The sequence below is a fragment of the Caenorhabditis elegans genome, chromosome IV (genome assembly GCF_000002985.6).
Source record: "Caenorhabditis elegans chromosome IV".
NCBI lineage: Eukaryota > Metazoa > Nematoda > Chromadorea > Rhabditida > Rhabditidae > Caenorhabditis > Caenorhabditis elegans.
The window spans coordinates 14,264,627-14,276,131 of NC_003282.8; the positions used below are offsets into that span (position 1 = coordinate 14,264,627).

Consider the following 11,505-nt stretch of genomic DNA (forward strand, 5'->3'; position numbering starts at 1 on the left):
CGAACCGATTAAGGTATTTTATTATCACAATTTTTGTCATCATTTTTGTTGTGAACACACTCCAGGAGGCAATTTCTGGTATTCAAATTGAGCCCTCCAAAAACTTTCGCGAAATTTTCTTTTTTTCAATTGGTGTGAGGATTTTTGCAATTTTTGTAGGTCAAACTTCGATTAGGACCGTTCACGTTAAACTGTGTTTAAATAATTCAAAGACGTTTTTTTTTCAAAAATTAACATATGGTTATCATTTTTTAAAATTAATTTGTACTGGAAACTTTTCAAACAAAACCAATTTTTGGGACAAGTTGAGAAAATTAAAATTATTGTTCGAAAAACCCGTTAAAACCCAAAAGTTTAAAAAAATTTCAGGGTTTCCACTGTTTCAAACTGGAGGTATATTCACTCACTGAATTTTCACTACTGATTAGTTCTTTGCATAGTACCTTCCAAAACCATTGTTGTCAGCGATTTCCTAATTACTCCTGCAAAGTTTCAATTTTTAGATCCTTTTATTTAGCGTTTTTTTAAAGTTAACAAGTTTAAAACTGTTTCCACTCATTTTCATATTAGTCAACAATTTTTGCTCTGCAATAGAAAAACATAAAATCGACAAAACAATTCGGATACAAAAGTTGTCACTGTTTCACATTGTTGTTTTGATTGTCCGTAAATGTTCTGCAATCAGTATACCTACCATGTTCTGAGGTTTTACACTGTTTAATTTTGAAAAAGGCAGTAACTTCAGATATAATCAAGCCACAAAACATGTTGATTCAGAAATATTTTGTGAAATAATTGGCAATTAACCCTTAAAAAAAAAGATTATGCTCGATTTTGAATTTATAATCGAGAAAAATTTTCAAGGCTGAATTTTTTTCCGATTTTTTGATTATTTAGGCGTCGTCAGAATTTTGTTTTCTTTGAAAGAACATATTTTTGAAACAAAAAGGGTTTTCCAATCTCTTTCTGATGTTTTCCATTTTTTATCTTTCTAATGGTAATTATTTGCTTGTAAAGCTGTTTGAAATTTTTTGACGGAAAAAATCCACTGTTTCAAATTGGTAATTTCAATTATAGTTAATTTTGCAAATATTGTTCGACGTCTCTTGCTTTCTCATTTGAAAAATCACTTTTTCGATCAAAAACAAAAGTTTTGATAAAAATATTGCACTAGAATCCGTAGACATTACAACAATTTTTTCAAACAAAACCAATTTTCAGGACAAGTTGAGAAAATTAAAATTATCGTTCGAAAAAACCGTTAAAACCCAAAAGTTGGAAAAATTTTAGGCAACTAAAAATGGTTTCCACTGTTTCAAACTGGAGGTATATTCACTCACTGAATTTTCACTACTGATATGATTCTTTTCAGTTCTTTGCATAGTATCTTCCAAAATCATTGTTGTCAGTGGTTTCCTAATTACTTTCAATTGTTAGATCCATTTTTTAAGTGATTTTTTTTAAAGTTAATAAGTTCAGAGCTGTTTCCACTCATTTTCATATTGTTTAACTTTTTTGCTCTGCAATAGAGAAACAATCGTAATTTCTAAAATCGAAAAAAAAATTTCGGATGCAAAAGTTTTCGCTGTTTCACATTGTTGTTTTAATTGATAGTAAATGTTCTGCAACCTGTAATCTTTTCGATCACGGCTGACACTGTATAATTTTTAAAAACTTTAGATATAATGAAGCCACAAAATCTGCTGATTCAGAAATAATTTGTACAATAATTGCCAATTTACCCTTAAAAATTGAGATTATGCTCGATTTTGAATTTATAAACGAGAAAATGTTTCCCAACTGAATGTTTTTTATCTATCTTATTGATTATTTGGGAGCCATCAGCATTGTTTTTTCCTTTAAATAACATATTTTCGAAACAAAAAAGGGTTTCCAGTATGTTTCAATGGTTTTCATTTTTTCTAATCTCATGTTGTCGGGTAATTATTTGCTTGTAAAGCTGTTTGAAATTTGAATTTTTTGACGGGAAAAAATCCACTGTTTCAAATTGTTAATTTAAATTATAGTTAAATTTTGCAAATATTGATCATATATGATCAAAAAAAATAAATTAAATGATGTGTGAACAAATAAGTAAAATGACCAGTTGGACCAGCTATAGCCCGGGAGGTCAAGTTGGGGGGAAGAGGGTGTCGAATGGAATAGAGCCTAGGCGCGACGCAAATGCATTTGGAGTTAACAATTTAGGGAAACGTTTTTAATAATTAAAATTGCCTGAACAATAAGATGTTTTCAACTTCTTATTTGGATATTTTTTGAACAATATATATTCACTGTCTGAAATTGTTCGTTTTTGTTCATCACTAAAACCTAGTGATCTTCGTATTCCTTAATTCCAATTTTATTGAAAGGAAACATTTTCACAATACTTTTTACCTGAATTGCTTGCTTACATCACATCCCAGAATATTAAATTTTTTTTAATATCCGCCTAATTTTATCACAAAACATTTTACATTTTCAGTGAGGTTTTGTTAGTTTGGAATTTCCTCACAAAAAGTTTCTTAGCTTGTGTATGATTTCTAGAACTTTCACCCGATTTCGTTGCATTTTCGCGTCAGAACTGCATCAAAAACTTGTGAGAACTCGTCTCGTCATATATTATTTACCTAAGAGCCGCCCGTGGCTTGAAAAGACAGTTTGTGAGCCACCGGACGGTCAATCGTCAAACTGTTTGTGTGTGTGTGCTCGGCGAGCTTTCACCCTCTCCCAGTTACTCAATGTCTCTACATCACCCTTGCCACAGAGTGTCACCGGAGAGCTCCGATGGTCTTGAGTAGCTTCGGCATTCTTTTTTAGGCTTTTTTCGTCGGTTTTTTTGGTGTTGAGTTCTTTTTTTTGCCATTCACACTCGACATTTTGCACTTTCATGGGGTTTCTGAAGTGGTCGGGTTACTTGTAAATATTCATTATTGTAGTTGAGCATGTTTTTTGAGACTGTAATTCATGTGATGATTGTTTAAATAAATTATTTCAAAAGCTTTTAATGAATATGAAATTCTAACAAAAGATGTTCTGGTTTTCAAAAATCTTTCCACGGTTAAAAAGTCATGTTTTTTCCTCTGATGAATTCCATATTAATCTTACTCTGCATTTATTAAAAATGTGAAACAGTATTTTTTTTGTTAAAGTTTAAAATTTAACATAAAAGTTTATTTCAACAAATGTATTTTGACCACTGAACGTTTCAATTGTTTATGCTCAAAAATGCCATTTTCGAAAGATTTTGATAAGTTTTCACAGCTTCTTACTTTTCCGCATGTTTTGTTAGAAGTCAGACTATATCATATTTGAAAAGTAACATTTTACGAATTATATTTAATTTCATACTACTTGATTATTGATATAATGAATTTTACTGAGAACTTACTAGTAATGTGAAACAATATTTTTTGTTAGATACATTTTAAAAATTTAGAACTGATGATCAAATGTTAATTTTACCAATTTCAAAAATAAGTCTAACAAGAAAATACTGTTTCATTTTCTAATAAATTTGGAAAAAAAATTAAAATGTATTAAAATGAAAAATAAAAAATCCATCGGTGAGACTAAATAATTATTTTCTCATACAAAATTTTATTGTGATCACTACATTTTTATTGTGTTGTTCAAAACTAATTTCTCAAAAAGCAGTTTTTTTGAAAAGAAAAAACTTTGAAACTGAAATACTTCGGGTTTTATAATTCTTATTTCAACACAATTCCAATAGGTATCTTCTTCGTAAGTAATGTGCAATTAGAATTGTTTCACGTTTTTCACTTTGAACTTATTGAAAATGTGAAACAATATTTTTTTGTTGACACTGATACAAAATTCAATTGTATGTGATTCAAAACGACATATTATTGAACTTTCTGAAAATACAATTTAACAATATTCTGACACATAACAAATTTTGAAAAAAAAATTTATGTCTCATGTCTTTGTTTTTCAAAGTATACTTGTTAAAAAAAACATTTCGAAATAATTTTTTTATTGTTTCAAATGTGTTATTTGGTTTTAAAATTGGCGTACTCTATGATTTGATATTTGTAAAAAACTGATTGAAAATTCAAATATTTTATTTTGGACGATATCAAAAAAACGTAAAAGCATCAATATATTTTTCTGAACATATTCTATTAACACCTCGCTGGAACACGCTCATCGTTTTTTTTCAATTATCTCATTCAGAAAATTGTAGCACTTTCTCAAGAAACTAATAGATCTCAATAAACTTTAATACATTTTACATCTGTCCATCCCTTCTCGACACGTTCCAAATGTTTTTTGATCCAATAAAATGCACGAAATCTATAAGGAATCATAGATTACAATGTCGTAGAGTTTTCTTTCGTTTTTTGCATCTTTTTCCTTTTGACCAATACACATATATAGGTCATCTAAACTTTCTCTATAATTCAAGCTAATAAACATTGCGTGTTTGTGTCTGATGGTGGTGGGTTCTTGGAAAGTAGTCATCATGTTTCCGGTACGTTTAAGGATCCATTTTTTTGATGTCATCACACTTCTAGCAAGTTTGATTCAATATCGAGTTTTGAACAATCAAAAATGAAAGTGACTTTCAAAAGTTCAAAAAAATATGAAACATTTTCTGTTTCAACGTAGTTTGAAATTTCATAGAAATTTAAAATCTCAATTTTTTTAATTTATTCCATTAATCAATTTCTGTCATTTAAACTTTGCAGATCGCATTTTGATTTATGGAGCAGAATTATTTCAGCTTGAAGTTTTTCCAAATTTTTACAAAACTGTGTAAAATCAACTTTAGATCTTCGAGTTTTATCATATTTCACGATGATTCAAACATTTAAAATTTTTTTAATTGTTTGACAATCGCTTTATTTCAATTTTTGACTGTTTTTCAACTTTTTTGAAATGATCTAATTGTTAGAGATAATCACTCCAGTTTTGAAAGTTTCTCTTTCTCGTACAAAAACTCTCAATATGCTTATCAGAAACTGGAAATTTGAAATTTGTCTGGAAACTTTTAAAAGATATGTTTCATTGAGTTTTTAAAAGTTTTACCTTATTTCTTTCCAATCGTTCCGTAGCAGATATTTATCGTTGAATACTTTTTGAGAATGATTGGCTCAGTTCACAGTTTTAGGAAAACAAACTTACTAAAATAAAATTGCTCCAACAATAATAATTATTATTTATTTATTAAAAAAAAATTGTTTCTCAATTTCTCTTATCTTTTGTATTATATATTTTCTTCCACATCTTCCACACACTCCCCAGTACTTTTCATTTTCTCCTTTTCAAAAGAACTTTGACATATGTTTTTTATCACGCTTAATCTCAATTTACTTGTCTAAAAATTATTTGTTTTATTGCAAATTCACTCGAAATTAAAGTCCTCAAAATTCAAGTTTTTGTGGAATTTCACTCAACCATCCAAAAAAAAGGATTCTTGTTCAGTTTCATAAAGTCTGTAAAACAATACTTTCTATTGCTATTTATTGATACACGCGATTGATTTTTATCGAAAATTCCCGGTGCTTGATATATTTTCAATTGAGAAAACAATTTTAGCTCGAAAAAATTATCTAATCTGTCAAAAAAAACACAAATTTCCTAGTCAATTTGAACATTTGCTCAGAAATTTTTTTTACTGTTTCAAATTTTTATCGAATATTGACTCCACTTTTAATTTCAATTTTAGCTCTTTAATGTTATTTTTTAATAATTGTATTTAAAAGCTAAAGGTAGAACATATCTTATTCATTTTGAATTTTTTACTTTGAATTGTTTTTTGAAAGACTAAATAAAGTCAATGTATAGAGACAGACAGTGTTCTCTGTTTTGAAATGTTTCTCAGGCATAATTTGAATACGTAGATCCATAAAAACTCAAAACTTTTCAGGATATATAAACTTGATTTTTCGAGATAAGAGAAGTTTTTAAAAATTTCCACTTTCCAACATTTTCGATAGTGCCTACAATTGGTTAAAAAAAACTTACTTTACATTTAAATAAACATCTGTTTCTAAACTTCAATAAATAATTGAAGATTTTATGTTTTGTATTTTTATCTTCTTTTCCATTTTTCCCCAATACTTTTCCCATTTCTCAATTTCAATAGAACTCCCCGTTCCCAACCATCAAAACACAAACACACTACAAATCAAATATCATGCTTTTTCTCCCCTTTTTTATGATTATTTTCCCATTCCGTTCGCCGATTTTTGACGTGTTGGCAGCCGTTTTTCTAGTGTGAATATTCATGCATAAATTTTCTACTCTGAACATGTTTCCAAACTGGTTGACACTTTCTGACAAGTGTTCCTTTTTTTTGATGTAGCTGAGTTCAAAGTTGCAAATTGCGCAGATTTTTGGAGTTTGAAAGTTTGAAAAAAAGTCAGGCTTAGAAATTTGTAGATGTGCTTAAAATTGAAATGTTTAGAATTATACTTTTAAAATTTTGATCTTTTGATTTTTTTTTTGCTGGTGAAAACTTCTTTTGAAACGCTGAAGAACTATGATTTTTCTCTTTTTTCACGGTTTTCCAGTTAAGTTTTTGATATGGTATGATACTGATGAAAATTGTATTTAAAACAAGTTTCTGTATGGTAGTTTAGCATGATTTTACTTTTGGAAAATGTTCTGTTTCAGAAATTTCTTATAATTTAAAATTTTTTATGTGTTCACTTTCACGTTTCAACGTTTTAGTTATAAAAAGGTAAAAACCGTTTCAAATTTTTTTCCTAAAATACTCAATGAAAATTAGCATAATTCACTCAAAAAATATTTATGTTTCAAAAACTTTTCAAAATACATAGTTTTTGACTTTTTTCACTGCTTTCACCTTCTTCGTACAAAATGAAACAATGTAAAATTCGGTCTGCAAAAAAAATTCAAAGATGATGTATTTCCAGTAGGGAATTAAAATAAACTTACATCTCTGTTTCTAAAATAACCGCACTGTACAACTTTTCAAAACATTCTTTGGATTTTTTTTTCAGTGACAGTCAAAAGGTGGCACTCAGATTTTATATGTCATAATTTAGAAAGTCTAAATTTGAAAAATTAAATTCGCAAAAACTTTTACCGGAAATTTTGGAAAATCTACACTATGTTAAAGTGGTTTTTATGATGTTTAATTATGTTGAACTGTTTCAACTTCCAATGTAAAAACATATTACTGTTTTAAAAATTTTGGATAACTCAGAGTTGGATCTCTTTTTCATTCATTTGCTTTCATTCGGAATTTCGTTCAAAGTTCTGTACTTTTTCGATTTTTGGTTGTGTGGGAGATCGGAATTATGAATATTTCAAAATTGAACTGAAATTGGCAATTAATGAATTCTGCCCAGTCTCACCAGTCTTTAAGTGAAAAATAGCACTTAACCGTTTCATAACGTTTTCTTACAATGCTTGTTAGAATGTTGTTAATTAAATTTGTTTTTGTCCAGCTCCCCATTAATTAATGTATGTCTGTTGCACATTCGTTAAGTTCTCAGTATCTTTCAATTTTACATTTTATTTGAAACAATTTTATACTGTTTCAGATAAATATTATTTTTGTAGTCCGCCGATGAAATTATTGATCCAGATTTGATGTTCAAAATAAATGAATAAAGAAATGAAATAAAGCTCAGAAAAAATTCTTAACCGTTTCATAACGTTTTCTTAAAACATTGATAAAATTAAGAAAGCATTCAGATTCTTAAGTTGCATCAAAAAATTACACTGTTTCAGATATGTTTTATTTTCACAGTCACCACATCAACGTATTCCGTTGTTCATTATAGCTAAAAATTTAAAATGAAATGAAGAAAAACAGTTGCAACCCAAAATGCTCTGCAAATCGCTTCGTTTTCCCATTGCGAGTGTCTCTCTATCTCCCTCACTCAATGTGTTAATATGCAGGGGTATATGATGTACTACATCCTCGATACTTTTTCGCATTATTTTGTGCATTGGCCTTCCATTTGTCGAGCACGTCTTTCTCTCTTTCACTCTCTCGTTTTCACTTGAGTGCTGCTCGTTTTCTAGTAGTTTTCCCCTTGATTTCATGTGCTCTCAAAGAGGGAGAGAGTGGACACACATCAAAACTTCTTCTTCTTCTTCTCCTTTTTCTCCTTCTTCTGCTCCTTCTTTTTTGCTCCTTTTTTGCTCACAGCATTTTCTTGGGGGCTCTCCTCCTCCCGCCTCCTCTCGAATTCCTTTTCTCTCCCTTCTTTGGTTTAAGAAAAAAAGGAGAGAGAAGAAGCTGAATAAGGAGCCAAAGAGCCACATACACGTGCCAATGTGAAAACATAGATGGTGGTGGTGGGCTCTCTCACTCTTTTTCAAAGTTCAAAAAGTTATATTGTTCGACAACATTTTTGAAAGTCCAGACTTCCAAAGTCCTTCTCTCCTTTTTTGCTTTGCCGTTTTAGGAGGTTTCAGTTCGATTTTGAATTTGTATTTTCTTATGGGGCAGCCGTTGAAATATTATGTTTACTTCAAGCACAGTACTTGTAGACATTGTAAAACAGTTGAAAACATGAAATATGTCAGAACTAAAAAAAACTGTTCCAAACACAGTATTTCAGCAGAATTTAAAAAAAAATCAATTTGGATTAAGAGCCGGATTTTTTGAATATCAACATTCTGCCATTTAGAAAAATACGATGATGTTTCAAATAAGTTACATATTCCGAGATTTCCTGTTTCAACATTCATTTGTTTTATTACAGTTGGTTTTCTTGTTTTTGGAAATCTTTTTGTCTTATTTCGAAGTGGAAAATTTGAAAACAGCTGCGATTAAAAAAAAATGTTTTACAAATTTACAAGTACTAGCTAGGTGCCTTTCAAAATACAGTGTGGGGAACTTTCACATTGAATGAGGGCTGTTCAAAAAAATTTGTAATTCTACTATTTCAAATATAATTGAAATGTGATTTTGTGTGTGATTTTGTGATTTTGAATCTGGCCTGATAGTGGAAGATTTTTTTGTTGGCCCAACATTTTTGAAAGTCCAGACTCTCAAAGTCTTTCGCTCCCTTATTCTTTGCCGTATTAGGAGATTTCAATTGGATTTTTTTGTATTTTCTTTTTGTACAGCCGTTGAAATAATATGTATGTTTCAAGCACAGTACTTGTAGACATTGTGAAACAGTTGAAACGTTGAAATGTGTCAGAACTAAAAAAAACAGTTCCAAACACAGGTTTTCAACAACAAAAAAATGTTTATGCCAATCAGGAAGAAGAGCCGGATTTTCTGAATATTAACATTGTCATTAATAAAAATACAATGCTGTTTCAAATAATTTTCAAATTCTGGTAATTCCTGTTTCAACATTGCAAACGTTTCTTTCCCATTTTTTATTACAGTTCGCTTTCTTGTTTTTGGAAATCTGGGTATCATACTTCGAAGCGGAAAATAAATAAAAAATTTCGATAAAAAATGTTTTTCAAACTTTATAAGTACTAGGCAGTTTTCAAATTACAGTTGGTTGTGTTTACAAATGTGCTGTGAGTTGTTCAAAAAATTTATAATTTTACTGTTTCAAATAAAATTGAAATGTGATTTTGAATCTATCCTGATAGACGACGAAGCTTTCAAATGACAATTAGCCCTTTTAGGATCGTTTCAAATGTTTGAAAAAAATGCGATGCTGTTTCGCAATGTTTTGAAGATTAAAACTATTAAATTATTTAGTATTCTAAAATTTCCTGTTTCAACATAATTATTAATGCCTGTTCACTCTTTTTTACAGTACTGTCATTTTTTTTTGCATAATACACATCTCTATTTCGAATTCAATTTTTTTCCAAAATTCCTATTTAAAAATATTTTTTACGAACTCTATAAGTATTCGAATAGCTTTGAAACTTCAATCAATGTCCGCTTAGCGTTCATTAAAATTAATTCAACATTCCAAAAAGCAAAAGACATTTGAAAGTAATTATTTTATTAAATTCTGGGATTTTCTACTTTTCCTAACTGATAGCCGTTTTGCATTAACTTCAGCAATATGGATCACTTTTTCAGAAAAACATGAAAAGTATAAATACCAAATTTAATATTGTTTTCCTGTTTCGCACACTTCAACTAACAATTTCAAAACTTCTCAAATAATCATAAACTACAACTTCAGCACTCTCTGATTATGCATTCCTGATCTTATAAAGCCTAGAAACTAGTTGTAGCTCTCGTTTTCTCTTGCTCATGTGTGTATGCATACGTGGAGAAGATACTTCCATTCGCCTGATCTTTGAATGAACTCGTTAATCTTTTTTCCCATTTGCGAAATGTATGCACATGAGATTTTAATTCAAAATTTTCCTCCTGGACTTTGAATCGACATTCTGATCTACCTTTATCTTTTTGCAAGAAATGTTACTAATCTGAGTCAGTTCTATGAAAAAAACCAAGGCGGAAGTAAAATACGTCAGATATTTTCTGTGAAATCTGCAACGTCATTTGGTTATCAAGCCGCCAAAGTAGGGCTTTCACCGAATTTAGCTCAATGTGTGGTGTTTGACAAAATAGTTGCTTCCGACACCACGCGGGTTTTGTCAAATTACCAAAACTGGACACAAAGGGTCAGCGGAACCCGCGAGGTGTCGGGTATTTCTAATCTTCTAGTGTTTGTAAGTTTTCTGTTCTATTTCTCATCAATTGGTTTTTTGTATTGCAATACTATTTCACTTAGGTTTTAAAACTAAGTTATTGAAATGTCTGAAAATACGGCCAAATCAGATTTCTGACTGATGAATGATGTGACACAATCAGTTTGCGCCCGACAACACGCGGATTCATGAAAACCGCGCTCATTAGCGAAACGGAACCCAAGTGGTGTCGGGTGCTTCGGATTTACTTGATACAGTTCGAATGTAGAAATTCCCTGAAAAAGTCTGGGCAGTTCTTCTTCAATTCGTTCTTCAGAGTTTTTCATTTCGATACTGTTTCAATTCGGTAACATAACTTAGTGATTGAAATGCATGTCTGCTATTATTTGTGATAGTTGAGAATCAGTGCCCTTTTAGCTTCTATGTCAGAGAGTCGATCTGACATGATCATCTTGCGACCGACAATTTACATGTGCTGGCAATTGTCTAAACTGCCAAGCAAAGCACACCGCTGAACCCGCTTGGTGTCGGCTGCTCTGTAGTAGAACCTTCGATTTAGATTCATTTCCAAAATGTTTTTATTTCAATACTCTTTCAATTTCGTTCTATAACTAAAATCTTCCATAATTTGACAGTAGTCCACCACACTTCCTCGTTTTCCAAGATCTCCGGGATAATTCCCCATTGGTGATTGTGCATTGGAGTCTAGTGGAAACTGGAAACTAATGAGCACTCTGGTTCCTTGCGGTGCCATTGAGTGCAAAATGTGCAATCTTCCTGGTCTACTTATTAATTGAAGTTTTTGCGGTGTGTGTATGTTTGTGTAGGACGTTTCCTGTTTAGGGAAGGAGGATGATTTGTGGACATTTTGAGTCTAGTTAGGAGTATGGATTAGGGATTTAAAATATTGAAATA

At 30.5% G+C, this 11,505-nt stretch overlaps 65 non-coding genes across 65 annotated transcripts; 48 read left to right on the forward strand and 17 right to left on the reverse strand.

Moving 5' to 3' along the window:
* The first annotated feature begins 22 nt into the window (after positions 1-22).
* On the forward strand, positions 23-43 carry 21ur-9924. Its single transcript, NR_058754.1, has one exon.
* Positions 44-424: 381 nt separating this feature from the next.
* On the forward strand, positions 425-445 carry 21ur-3513. Its single transcript, NR_058755.1, has one exon.
* A 146-nt stretch (positions 446-591) lies between these two features.
* 21ur-3490 lies at positions 592-612 on the forward strand. Its single transcript, NR_058756.1, has one exon.
* Positions 613-685: 73 nt separating this feature from the next.
* On the forward strand, positions 686-706 carry 21ur-518. Its single transcript, NR_058757.1, has one exon.
* Positions 687-707, forward strand: 21ur-15667. Its single transcript, NR_058758.1, has one exon.
* A 386-nt stretch (positions 708-1,093) lies between these two features.
* 21ur-102 lies at positions 1,094-1,114 on the forward strand. The gene has a single exon (NR_058759.1).
* 21ur-3827 lies at positions 1,097-1,117 on the forward strand. The gene has a single exon (NR_058760.1).
* A 240-nt stretch (positions 1,118-1,357) lies between these two features.
* Positions 1,358-1,378, forward strand: 21ur-4379. Its single transcript, NR_058761.1, has one exon.
* A 148-nt stretch (positions 1,379-1,526) lies between these two features.
* On the forward strand, positions 1,527-1,547 carry 21ur-6006. Its single transcript, NR_058762.1, has one exon.
* Positions 1,548-1,632: 85 nt separating this feature from the next.
* 21ur-13611 lies at positions 1,633-1,653 on the forward strand. The gene has a single exon (NR_058763.1).
* On the forward strand, positions 1,634-1,654 carry 21ur-15686. Its single transcript, NR_058764.1, has one exon.
* On the forward strand, positions 1,636-1,656 carry 21ur-1902. The gene has a single exon (NR_058765.1).
* Positions 1,657-2,044: 388 nt separating this feature from the next.
* On the forward strand, positions 2,045-2,065 carry 21ur-5519. The gene has a single exon (NR_058766.1).
* 21ur-11160 lies at positions 2,048-2,068 on the forward strand. Its single transcript, NR_058767.1, has one exon.
* Positions 2,069-2,521: 453 nt separating this feature from the next.
* On the forward strand, positions 2,522-2,542 carry 21ur-12737. The gene has a single exon (NR_058768.1).
* 21ur-7946 lies at positions 2,523-2,543 on the forward strand. Its single transcript, NR_058769.1, has one exon.
* Positions 2,544-3,069: 526 nt separating this feature from the next.
* Positions 3,070-3,090, reverse strand: 21ur-6200. The gene has a single exon (NR_058770.1).
* Positions 3,071-3,091, reverse strand: 21ur-10598. The gene has a single exon (NR_058771.1).
* Positions 3,092-3,337: 246 nt separating this feature from the next.
* On the reverse strand, positions 3,338-3,358 carry 21ur-15135. The gene has a single exon (NR_058772.1).
* On the reverse strand, positions 3,341-3,361 carry 21ur-920. Its single transcript, NR_058773.1, has one exon.
* Positions 3,362-3,743: 382 nt separating this feature from the next.
* 21ur-1020 lies at positions 3,744-3,764 on the reverse strand. Its single transcript, NR_058774.1, has one exon.
* On the reverse strand, positions 3,745-3,765 carry 21ur-2244. The gene has a single exon (NR_058775.1).
* An 80-nt stretch (positions 3,766-3,845) lies between these two features.
* 21ur-5231 lies at positions 3,846-3,866 on the reverse strand. The gene has a single exon (NR_058776.1).
* A 179-nt stretch (positions 3,867-4,045) lies between these two features.
* 21ur-9079 lies at positions 4,046-4,066 on the forward strand. Its single transcript, NR_058777.1, has one exon.
* A 31-nt stretch (positions 4,067-4,097) lies between these two features.
* Positions 4,098-4,118, reverse strand: 21ur-1974. Its single transcript, NR_058778.1, has one exon.
* A 430-nt stretch (positions 4,119-4,548) lies between these two features.
* Positions 4,549-4,569, reverse strand: 21ur-9402. Its single transcript, NR_058779.1, has one exon.
* A 359-nt stretch (positions 4,570-4,928) lies between these two features.
* On the forward strand, positions 4,929-4,949 carry 21ur-333. The gene has a single exon (NR_058780.1).
* A 118-nt stretch (positions 4,950-5,067) lies between these two features.
* Positions 5,068-5,088, forward strand: 21ur-12324. The gene has a single exon (NR_058781.1).
* Positions 5,072-5,092, forward strand: 21ur-1317. The gene has a single exon (NR_058782.1).
* A 310-nt stretch (positions 5,093-5,402) lies between these two features.
* 21ur-2691 lies at positions 5,403-5,423 on the reverse strand. Its single transcript, NR_058783.1, has one exon.
* A 66-nt stretch (positions 5,424-5,489) lies between these two features.
* Positions 5,490-5,510, forward strand: 21ur-11410. The gene has a single exon (NR_058784.1).
* 21ur-3961 lies at positions 5,491-5,511 on the forward strand. The gene has a single exon (NR_058785.1).
* 21ur-2796 lies at positions 5,494-5,514 on the forward strand. The gene has a single exon (NR_058786.1).
* A 172-nt stretch (positions 5,515-5,686) lies between these two features.
* On the forward strand, positions 5,687-5,707 carry 21ur-10861. Its single transcript, NR_058787.1, has one exon.
* Positions 5,708-6,678: 971 nt separating this feature from the next.
* On the forward strand, positions 6,679-6,699 carry 21ur-14042. Its single transcript, NR_058788.1, has one exon.
* A 127-nt stretch (positions 6,700-6,826) lies between these two features.
* 21ur-2590 lies at positions 6,827-6,847 on the forward strand. Its single transcript, NR_058789.1, has one exon.
* A 370-nt stretch (positions 6,848-7,217) lies between these two features.
* On the forward strand, positions 7,218-7,238 carry 21ur-7855. Its single transcript, NR_058790.1, has one exon.
* Positions 7,239-7,422: 184 nt separating this feature from the next.
* On the forward strand, positions 7,423-7,443 carry 21ur-8139. Its single transcript, NR_058791.1, has one exon.
* On the forward strand, positions 7,424-7,444 carry 21ur-15506. The gene has a single exon (NR_058792.1).
* Positions 7,445-7,573: 129 nt separating this feature from the next.
* On the forward strand, positions 7,574-7,594 carry 21ur-12891. Its single transcript, NR_058793.1, has one exon.
* 21ur-4689 lies at positions 7,575-7,595 on the forward strand. Its single transcript, NR_058794.1, has one exon.
* Positions 7,578-7,598, forward strand: 21ur-8234. Its single transcript, NR_058795.1, has one exon.
* A 90-nt stretch (positions 7,599-7,688) lies between these two features.
* On the forward strand, positions 7,689-7,709 carry 21ur-3485. Its single transcript, NR_058796.1, has one exon.
* A 54-nt stretch (positions 7,710-7,763) lies between these two features.
* On the forward strand, positions 7,764-7,784 carry 21ur-14364. The gene has a single exon (NR_058797.1).
* On the forward strand, positions 7,765-7,785 carry 21ur-657. The gene has a single exon (NR_058798.1).
* Positions 7,786-8,442: 657 nt separating this feature from the next.
* 21ur-121 lies at positions 8,443-8,463 on the reverse strand. The gene has a single exon (NR_058799.1).
* On the reverse strand, positions 8,444-8,464 carry 21ur-10020. Its single transcript, NR_058800.1, has one exon.
* A 124-nt stretch (positions 8,465-8,588) lies between these two features.
* On the forward strand, positions 8,589-8,609 carry 21ur-10002. The gene has a single exon (NR_058801.1).
* On the forward strand, positions 8,590-8,610 carry 21ur-11396. The gene has a single exon (NR_058802.1).
* Positions 8,611-8,693: 83 nt separating this feature from the next.
* Positions 8,694-8,714, forward strand: 21ur-5114. The gene has a single exon (NR_058803.1).
* A 221-nt stretch (positions 8,715-8,935) lies between these two features.
* On the forward strand, positions 8,936-8,956 carry 21ur-8702. The gene has a single exon (NR_058804.1).
* Positions 8,957-9,065: 109 nt separating this feature from the next.
* On the reverse strand, positions 9,066-9,086 carry 21ur-3074. Its single transcript, NR_058805.1, has one exon.
* Positions 9,067-9,087, reverse strand: 21ur-5699. Its single transcript, NR_058806.1, has one exon.
* On the reverse strand, positions 9,069-9,089 carry 21ur-5585. The gene has a single exon (NR_058807.1).
* On the reverse strand, positions 9,070-9,090 carry 21ur-7950. Its single transcript, NR_058808.1, has one exon.
* Positions 9,091-9,142: 52 nt separating this feature from the next.
* Positions 9,143-9,163, forward strand: 21ur-7962. The gene has a single exon (NR_058809.1).
* A 50-nt stretch (positions 9,164-9,213) lies between these two features.
* 21ur-8679 lies at positions 9,214-9,234 on the forward strand. Its single transcript, NR_058810.1, has one exon.
* Positions 9,235-9,316: 82 nt separating this feature from the next.
* Positions 9,317-9,337, forward strand: 21ur-3410. Its single transcript, NR_058811.1, has one exon.
* A 129-nt stretch (positions 9,338-9,466) lies between these two features.
* Positions 9,467-9,487, forward strand: 21ur-2163. Its single transcript, NR_058812.1, has one exon.
* On the forward strand, positions 9,468-9,488 carry 21ur-284. Its single transcript, NR_058813.1, has one exon.
* A 608-nt stretch (positions 9,489-10,096) lies between these two features.
* On the forward strand, positions 10,097-10,117 carry 21ur-10391. The gene has a single exon (NR_058814.1).
* Positions 10,118-10,706: 589 nt separating this feature from the next.
* On the forward strand, positions 10,707-10,727 carry 21ur-9939. Its single transcript, NR_058815.1, has one exon.
* A 201-nt stretch (positions 10,728-10,928) lies between these two features.
* On the reverse strand, positions 10,929-10,949 carry 21ur-13632. Its single transcript, NR_058816.1, has one exon.
* A 21-nt stretch (positions 10,950-10,970) lies between these two features.
* On the forward strand, positions 10,971-10,991 carry 21ur-6284. Its single transcript, NR_058817.1, has one exon.
* A 234-nt stretch (positions 10,992-11,225) lies between these two features.
* 21ur-699 lies at positions 11,226-11,246 on the forward strand. Its single transcript, NR_058818.1, has one exon.
* The last annotated feature ends 259 nt before the right edge of the window (positions 11,247-11,505 follow it).